The sequence below is a fragment of the Bidens hawaiensis genome, unplaced genomic scaffold (genome assembly GCF_021521415.1).
Source record: "Bidens hawaiensis isolate Kalapana, Puna unplaced genomic scaffold, B.hawaiensis_p1.1 tig00011131_1, whole genome shotgun sequence".
Classification (NCBI taxonomy): domain Eukaryota; kingdom Viridiplantae; phylum Streptophyta; class Magnoliopsida; order Asterales; family Asteraceae; genus Bidens; species Bidens hawaiensis.
The window spans coordinates 188,588-198,993 of record NW_027491859.1 but is presented as its reverse complement, the minus strand read 5'-3'; the positions used below and the strand labels follow the sequence as shown (position 1 = coordinate 198,993).

The 10,406-nt window shown below is 30.2% G+C and overlaps 1 long non-coding RNA gene across 1 annotated transcript; it reads right to left on the bottom strand.

The window, feature by feature from the left end:
- Window positions 1–305: 305 nt before the first annotated feature.
- On the bottom strand, window positions 306–1,359 carry LOC143537148 (uncharacterized). Its single transcript, XR_013135993.1, has 3 exons — window positions 1,263–1,359; window positions 827–1,140; window positions 306–736 (listed from the first exon to the last, which is right to left on the bottom strand). It is a non-coding gene; the product is annotated as an uncharacterized LOC143537148 (long non-coding RNA).
- Between the last annotated feature and the right edge of the window lie 9,047 nt (window positions 1,360–10,406).

Genomic DNA, 10,406 nt, shown 5'->3' with positions numbered 1-10,406 from the left:
AAATATAACATTGTAAGATTTAAATTAAAGTGCAAATAAACAAAATCGCTTCTAACTTAAATTAAAGTGCAAATAAACAAAATCACTTCTAAGTTAAAAGTTAAGAATATGTGTGCTCGAATACATGCTTTAATTTAGCTATTAAGACTTAAAATTTGCATTTACTTTTGACATTCATTTAGTCAAGCCTAAATGGCCTTTGACCGAAACAACATTTATGACATTTGTTACCCATGAATTTCTGTAACCCATTCTTTGTGACCTGTTAACAAAATTCATCTTAACACCAAATCAGTTTTCCCACTTTAAATCTTGCCCCGTATGTAATTCATAACAAAAACCAAGATTTTCGCCCTTACTAATACCTTTTGACTCTTATCTAAATCAAACTATCAATTTGTGAATCTCAATGAACACAAACCTTTGAATCTCAACCTAGAAATTCCAATTTCCCCAATTGTCTCCTTCGTTGAATTAAACAAAATAGAGCTTGAGCTCAGCTCATGATTAATTTTCAAAATCGAGTCCGGCTCACTTATTATTTATTAATTATTTAATATGCATTTCAATTTACTATCATAATTTATACATAAAATAATCTCTTAAGAACATATATATTTGAAAAGTAAATAAAAACATGATACCTTGACATATCTACCATTTCCATCCGACCAAGTGCAAGTGACTAGGATTCTAAATGAACCAGTTAATCCTAAATGAACCAGTTTGACTGTGTCTACAAAAAGTTAACAGACACATATAAGCCTACATAATTTTTAAAAATAATACAAATGCAAAATATATGATAAAATTATATAATACGAACCATGCTTGCTCCATTACACCGCCTACATGTATCAGCCTTTGTTCCAAGAATAAACACCACTTTCACATGTCAATAGTCACAATAAGATTAATGAAAACATGATTCAGAAAAAGAAAATAAAAATTAAAGCGGAGGCAAGATAATGGTACCTTTTAATTAATTGAGCCAAGCTACAAATTTTGCTTCCCGTTTCAACAGAATATACATACACACATAACAATTTTACTTGAACAATCATGCCCCTTTGATAACCTTTTACTTTTATTCAATTTTGACCATTGCCAAAAAAATAAAATTTGGCCAAAATGTGTTACCTAAAAGTTGGATACACAAATCAGAAGATATGCAAATTAGAAATCAGTAAGTATACCTAAATTAGATTAAAATAAAAGAACAAAAACACGCAAAAATTGAATTAAATATGATCATGACTTACTTGCAAAAGAAAGAACTCCAGCCTCCACTACATGTGTCTCGCTTCTGGTGACGGCCATACTTGGAGCAAAAATTAAGCGTTGTGAGTTGAAAATGAAGATTTTTAGTTTTTGTACAATTAAATAATGAACAAACAACATATTTAAACACCTAAATAAAGAATTATATGAAACACCTATTAACATGATGCTAGTGAATGGTGTGTATCCCCATGCTTGAAAAGCCTTTTTGGGTGCTGAAACAACATATTTAAACTCCTCACTTTTGGTCAAAGGTATTTGAGAAACAACTTGTGTTGCCTGAATCCAAACCAAAACTTAATTAATTAAACAATAACTAGTAATCGTACCCGCCCGTTTCTGCGGGCCTAGTAATTGACATGTTTAGTTTGTGTTAAGACATGTTGGTATGGTCATTTGTTTTATAGAGCAGCCACATCATTGGTAAATTAGAAGTTGGTATGTTCAAAATAAGTTATAGTGTTTGCATACATATTTTTCCATGGTTAGCCTAATAGTATCTTTTTCTAAAGTCTTGTGAAAAAGGCTCCTCCTTGCTGACTTTGTTCAGTAGAGGGCCTTCTCCTTAACATTTTGGAGCGGAGGCTGCGGGATGAATTGGGAGTGCAGCTTGTGGTATGTCCATCCTGATTGTGTTTTGCATCTTTGTTATGTTGTTGATAGCGAATATGTGGTCTATGTTGATAGCTACCATCATCTCCTTTGTTTTTCCAACTGCAGTAAAGATCGGTTATGGGTTTCTTTCAGGAATTTCACAAATATTTTAGTACATGTTAAAAGATTTGGGACAAAACATATTAAATATATATTACTTGTATAAAAGCCAGTACTACTTTCATAGTGTACTGTGCAAGCCAAGCCATGAACAACATACTAACATAGACTAATAAGTAAAAACCTTAAAAATAACCCTTTAAAACTAAAGGTAAATTCATTTGGTAGGAATGCAGACTCTAAAGTAAGCGATTAACCTATTATTGCCACTAAACGTGACAAAGGATCCGAACGTAAACAAACGAAAATCAATTTACTTCAAGAGAAAGGCAAACACATAATAAAACTTACCAAAGAAAACATGAGTCGATACGCAAGAAGGCCTTGAACCGCATAGAAGGTAAAATGCCATCCAACTCATGCTGCATGATGCCCATATACAGAAGTATAACATTTCAAATTTGCAGACTCCAAGACCCAGGTCTGGCTCCTTCGACTCCTAACGCTAAGAGGTATTGATGCAGATGCAACCTTACTTGTTAAAAACATTATTACATAAATATGTTCTTCAATAATTGAGTTACTTGTAGATCACATAATATTATCCAATCAAGAATGAATACTTACAACAAACACTTACAACGAACGATCTTTTGTTCAGTGATGGTAGAAAGCGGAGATGGCCCCACTGGCATTATGTTTTGAGATAGCATCTTTCCAAACCACAAACTCATCAAATAACAATTATAAAACTATCAAGTTATGGAAATTTAACTAATTGGCAAAACATATACCTAAAATTTTAAACGGGAAGGAAATTAAGTGAATCATTGCAGATTAAAACCATACCTCACTGATGCAATCGGAAGAACGAACCCCAATCGAACCCTAAGTACTCCGAATAAAATTTAAAAGGAAGCCCACCAACATATTTCTGAAGAAAGAGATTATGAAACATCAAAACTATTTAGGGTTTGAATGCAGAAAAGGGATAAACGAAAGTAAGCGAACATTATAAATTTAGTAAAAACCCTAAATGAGAAATCAAAATGAAACCTTAATAATCGTAGTAGTTGCACAAAAGTTGAACAGTAAAATATGTGAGTGAGCCGACATTTGCTTTTTAAACATATATATAATACCATATCTTACTAAAACACCATACGCTTACATGTTAAACCTCACCATCAATAACAATAACGGTGTTTCTATTTACTAAACCAAAAACATACATAAATAGTCCATTACCTAAGCACTAACCATCTAGTATGCCAAACACTTCACACTTCATCCCGCAAAAAGATCAAACTACAAAAAAACAAAAGATGAAACAACCCATCAATAATCATCGTAAACGAAACACACTTTAACTATCAACTCCAAACGTAAAATAAGCACAGAGCAACCCAACAGTAAAGTTCATGTACTTACATTTATCAATCTTAGTAGAGCATATAATTTAATTGAGAACACATGGACCCAAAAATGACAAACCGAAGCTCAGATATGTAGCATGGTAACTTATTTGTGGTCAAATCCACCATGGCTGCAATCTCAGTTGCATAGAAATTGCCATCTGGATTGCCAAGCCAAGATGTAGATTGGATCCACAAAGTCCGATTTTGCTCAGGCTACATACAATCATCATCGCCTCATAACAGAAAATCATTTCCCCTTACTGGAATATCACCCGGCCAGCTACCGTCACCGCCAACGCCACCTAGGGTTCCCACACTGAACCCGACAACGTCAATTACACCAACCGGGTCACCTCACAGCCACACCACCAGCAGAGATCCACAATTAAGGTCCCCAACAATCCATTTAATTTTTCTAAACCATGAACAACTAATTAGAAAAAGAAATTCTAATTAACGTGACCCTGCCAGCCCACCGGCGTACCACATCACCGCCACCGCCGCATATGACAACGGCCGGCGACATGGCAGCAATGGGCTTGCGGTGGTTTAGTTGAAATGAACGTCGCCATCATCTCTGTGTAATCGAAAACCATTGGAAGAGAGAGGCGAGAGCATCACACAATTGTGATAGATGAATACAATACAACTTCCAGAAACGCTAAACCAAAAATACACACGTAGCAGCAGCAAGGGACAACTGGAAACAATACAGATAACTAAAATGACATCAGCAATGTACAACCACCAAACGCACGGTACAACTCTAAATGCCCCAAACTATGGAAGAAATCTATTGGATGAGAAACAATAACCTGTACGTAGAGTGAATACAACATGAACTGCATCATATAAATAATTATAATAATAATAATAATAACCAAAATGAGCATAAAATAACAGAGAAAAGACTTACCATGATGATTGTGAATATACAAAACTACCTCCAACTAAGTTTGGTACTTTCTAATTCATAAGAAAACATATTAATAACATCAAAATCAATTGATTTATATTACAAACTCAAATTAGGGCAATATGTGATACCGTAGGATGGTTGTGCCTCGAAGATTGCTGGTACAGGTAGATACATTACATGGAAAATATTTGAGGAGTCAAACTAAAACCAATATAGTAGTCATCAAACACATTATTTCAACATTCAATCAACTTCAAACAGGTCTTTAAAATTTATAAAAGCGGGTCTTAACTTTGCTTCTATTTCACCCTGTATTATTTATTTAAACATATAGAATCAGTTTTAGAAAACAAAAATTCTAACAGGTATATATATAATAATTACTAAACCTAGAAGATATAATACAAAATTGAATAACTTTCATATAATACAAAACAAATCAAATTAATTACCTTCACTGAAGAAACATCAAAAACGATTCTGCATCTGAAAGTAGAACCACATATGCATGAATTTGTGCACCATCGCTATCTCAAATTGCGAAAGTACTCTCTGGAATACAAAATAAAATCGACTGGAACAGAAATTAAACGTTGTGGTAAAGGTTGTTCATGGGAATTGAAAACCGTACCTCTTTCGGCTCTGTGACTGAAGATCTGGTTGACGGAGGCGAAGATGGCTTACTTGTTGGGCTTTTGCGATTGAGAGGAGATTAGATCCAGGTTTCTTGTTGAGCTTCAAGAGTTTAAAAGAAAGAGAGAGAGTATACATTGAATTTCAAAATTTGAACGAGGGAGCGTAAGAATAAAACCCTTTTTAGAGAATCTTTTTCAAGAATTTCAAAACCGGGAGACATGGCCTTTTATATTTTGAACACAATAGCAAATAGAAGGTGGGACTGACACGTGTCCCAAATGAGACACGTGTTTTTCCTTTATTATGTATATAGATTACTTTACTTGATTCTCACAATTAGCATGTTAATTTTATTTTTATTTGATCTAAATCTTTATATATATATATATATAATGGGTCAAGTTATAAATAAAAAAAAATCCTTAAAAAAAAATAAATAAAAAAATCATACCTCAAAATTTAATAAAACAACGAAAAACTAAAAACACAAAAATGTTTCCACCGTCTTTTTCGTTCTTATAAAAAAACACAATGGTAAGTGAAAAAGGTCGTTGTGTCTTGTTGTTTATCATTGTGTTTTGTATTTATTTTCGTCATTGATTGTGTCTTTTTTCCTTGACATTGTGTCTTTTTGTTTCTTTATATTGTGTTATATTACTCAACATTGTGCTATATATATATATATATATATATGTATATTAATGTGGTGATAAAAGCATAATTTTGAAGTAAAGCTAGTAAGTATGTAATTTAGTTGTTAAAAAAGTAAGAGCTCAATATAATCAAATCAAAGCGAATTGCATGTTAAGTTTAATCCACCGTTAAAGGCTAAATCTTTAAATACTATTAAAGCAAAACCAATTGTCTGCATGTTCTTCTACAAGCCTCTCCACATCAATTGTCCACATGTCATTCAACTAGTCTCTCCACATCAATGCCACATCATTGCCAAATCATCTATTTTCTTTCCTATTATTGTCAAATCATCTCACACACTATATTTAAACCTTAAGATTTTCCACCCTAATCATTTTAATCTCTGTGTGTGTGTGTGTGTGTGTTCTTACTAACTCCATCATCTTCTTTATTCCGGTAATGTAGATTGGGATTAATCGTTTCCCGTAAAGTTATATATTATACTCTAATGACCAACAATGTTATATGATTTTCCGGCAAGGTTATATCTATTTCCTGTAAGGTTTTCTGATATGGTTTTATATTTATATTTATTTTAATTGTTATATGATTTTGTAATAATCTCTTTAGGTTGTATATCAAAATCCAGGATTGAATTGATATTTTGAAGTTATTATAGTTTTTTGGTAAGGTTTTCCAGTAAAGTTTCCGGTAAGATTTTTGTGTTTTGGTTTTTGTTTGTATTTATATTAATTATTATATGATTTTCTTATAATCTCTTTAGGTTCTATATCAAAATCGAAGATACAACGGAGATTTTCCCTATTTCGTTTTTCTGGTAACGCGATTCAAATATTCCGGTTATCAATTAGAATATTTGTTTACATAATTCAAATATTCTATATTTGGTAATTTATTTATTATGTGATATTAATATTAATATTTAATATTCTCATTTCAGGTTATGTCTCCAGCTTGATACAGTCAATTTCATGGATTAAGGATTTGTTGATAAGGTTTCTAACTTTTTGTTTAATATTAATATATATTTTTGTTATTATTCATGTATTTATGTATTTTTGTTTAATATTGATGTATATTTTTGTTATTATTTATGTATTTATGCATATTTTTTGCACTTCCAACAAATATTTCTCAACTGTCAATATTATTGTCAATCTTCATTAGTAAGATTAAGTTTTGAGTAGTTCCTAATTTTCACACACTTTCCATCTTTTTTGTTTGCCAATGTATAATTAGGCATAAATGTCACAGTTAATGCTAATGGGTGTCATCAATTGGTTAGGGAACTGTAACAATTAAGGCACTATAAAAAATCGAAATATTATTTGAATTCTAAAAAGAAATATATTATAGTTGGTTATGGAAAATTTTGGTTTCCATTGTCAATATTATAATGTTTATTAGTTTTCAATCTCCACAATCTTCCTATCTTATATGTTTGACCAATTTATAATTAGACATAAGTGTCACAATTAATGATAATGGGTTTGTAACAAAATTGAATGCATATTTCACTGACGGTAATACAATAATATTAATTATGGATTGACTAAAAAAAATAATTTCAAGATTACATTATGCCATGATTTTTGTAATATTTTTTGTATTTAGGATCTTTGACTATAACAAATTTCGTTTAACAATTTTGGTAAACAGATTTATAACTTAAATAACAGTTTATTATATTATAATTTAATCAAATCATATAATAAAGTTGAAAGTCATTATTTATAATTGTTACTTTTTACGTGTATTCAAATTAATAATTCGAATTTCAAATAAATAAGTTGACTATAATTTATTTATTTATTTTTGGAATTGACTATAATGTGGGTCGGTGTTTTCTAAAATTTTTAAAGTTAATAACTTTCTTTAATATTGTTGACCGACTATTAGTTTTGATAGTTCCAGAATTTTGGTAAACAGATTTATAACTTAAATAACCATTTAATATATTCTAATTTAATTCATTTTCCTAACATATACTCAATATAAAATGTCAATATCTTAAATACGTGTCTATTACATTTTCTGTTTGTACGAGATATTCATATACGTTCGTCAGTAATGTCTTTAATAATATTTTCATTTAAATATAACAATTAATTTAATCATTTTTAATATATTTTTTTTTATTAAAATACATGTATATATGGTATATATATTTTTGTATCATATTTTTTCACCTTTAACTATTTTCAAAGTCAACATAAATTTTTTTAATCTTTCCAAAGTTATTTGAAAATTCATTTATTATAAAACGCTTTTATGTTTTGCAAGTTTAACAAAATATTATTGTCAGTGATATAAAAGTTTGTTGCAAGATTGGTCAAAAATAAAAGAAAATTCATAACTTTTTGAAGTTGACTAATTCCGATTTTTTTATATTTTGTAACTATTTTGAAAATATTTCAAAACGGGTTGTTTTAAAAGAGTATCAAATTTGTTAGGTATAAAATGACGGACAAAAAGGTTTTTATTGATATATCTTTTTAGTTTAATGGTTTAAGTTAGAAAAATATTTTATGTTGTTATTTAACTTTGTTTGTTGTTGTATGTTATTTTGTTTTAATAAAAACAACAATTTAATAAAAACAACTTTATTAATGTTCAAACATTACTCATTATTAAATATGTTATTATAGTATATTTATTTTGGATGCTATTATTTTATTATATTTTTAGGTGGTGAAACAAAATGAGTTTTTTTTGGTAAAATGTTTGAAGAATTTGATGATGGTTTAATATGAAAGAACATGTTTATGTCTTTTGTTGATGTTTTTTGGTTGTTCGATGTACATTAACTTATTGTAACTTTTAACTTTTATCTAGACAATGTAAATGATTAACGTTTTGGTTTGAAAGTTTAAATAAGTTTTGTGTTGCTTGAATTTATTATTTAAATTTATTAGGTTTGTTGAAATGTTTAATAATAATATTATCTTTTTATGAATAATATTATCATTACATTGTTTTACGAAGTGATATCTTTTTCTTAAATGCAAAACAGTCTCCCACCTCTAGCTAAGGAATGCATACCTTCAAATACATTCAATCTCAATCTCATATCACATCACAACACACAAACTTGACGTCTTTTACAGAGCCATTTTCACTGATATGTGGCAGGACACGAGGTTTCAATGGTGATCCACCACTAACAGTTGCCTTTCCATATCGGTGGTGATGTATATATAGTGATGTTGAATTGATCGCCTGTAGATGTTAGGGTTATTTTGGTGAAATATTATGGGCAAGACAAACCGATCGATCAGGTATATAAGGATATGCTTGTTTTCTTCATCGACGTTGCTTTAATTCACATTTGGATTTCTAATTATCGAATTTATGCTACTTTTAGGGCACTGACATATCTGTTTTTAGGGTTTCTAAATTTTAACCAGATTAAACTATTATAATATCATACACTTTTATATACATGTTTAATTATATGTGATATAAATTTATAATTAAAGTTTTTGTATATAACATAATATAAATACGATTTAGTTATGTTTATCATAAATTTATATATAATTATTGTATAAATATAGACTTAATATATTAAATAAAAGTTATATGAAAAAGCTCGTTTAGGCTCACAAACCAGCTCAATATGCAAGCTCGGCTCGATTCGAGCTTTTAGTGACCCGATCTCGGGTCACAAGTCGCTTGTCAACAGTGTTATCTTCTGTGGTGATTTATATGGGATTTCTAGATATACAGTTGATATATTCATTTGATTTTTCTAATTATATTATCAAGTATATGCACCCTCAGACATTAAACGCATACTAAATCAAACATGTGTACCAAATCTTCCTTCTGTGCTTCCAACTTATATTGAATTTGATTGTATCTTGCCCATAATTTTGACCAAAATAACCACAACAATCATGTACATCCGTTCAAGGAACATCATTATAGACATCACCACACATATGTAAAGAGCAACTGTCAGTGGCGGAATTACCATTGAAACCCTCATATCCTGACATATATCGATGAAACTCTCTGCAAAATCATGACCGATTTCACCTCCACCTTTTGCTGATTAAGGTAATAAATCTTGAATCTCTTTATTGGGGGTAGCGGCGTAGCTTGTTGCCCGTTTGCCTTCTATTTCGATGTAATCACTACTTTTCATGTTTTTGTTAATATAATATGGTTTCTTTTCACATATAAATTTTAGTTAGTTTATTAGTGTGGTAAATGGTAATATTAATGAAATGGAAATTCTTGAAAGGGTAGAGGGATAAGATGGTGAATCTGGGAGTGAATTCTAAATAGAGAAGCTTAAAATGACTTGCTGGAATCTTGACGTTATCGAGAAGTTTCATTAATTTAATTCAAGGTTCACATTAGGGCTCTATTTTTGGTTGCTATTAACGTGTAGCACATGATTATTTTGTCTACAAATTGTATAACACCATCAAAGGTTTGATTATTCATCTTGTTTACCAGCTGTCACACCGAGTAATCTGATCATCAACACCATACACACGTTAGTAGGTGATACAGAATGTTACACATATCTTTCTCAGACAATAAGATATTTTAGCCTTTAGGAGATTGATATGTAATTATGAGTATGCTTGATATGGAAGTGGACCGTCTTTATAAGAAATATATACTCAATTCAGACATAAACGTGTTCCAACTAAAAAGATTTAAATCCAAATCAAATTTGAATCTATGTTGTTTTCATCTAGTTTCTAATTTCTAATCTTCTACACATACGGATATAATTTATGTAAGCTTCCATATTTTCAGGTAAT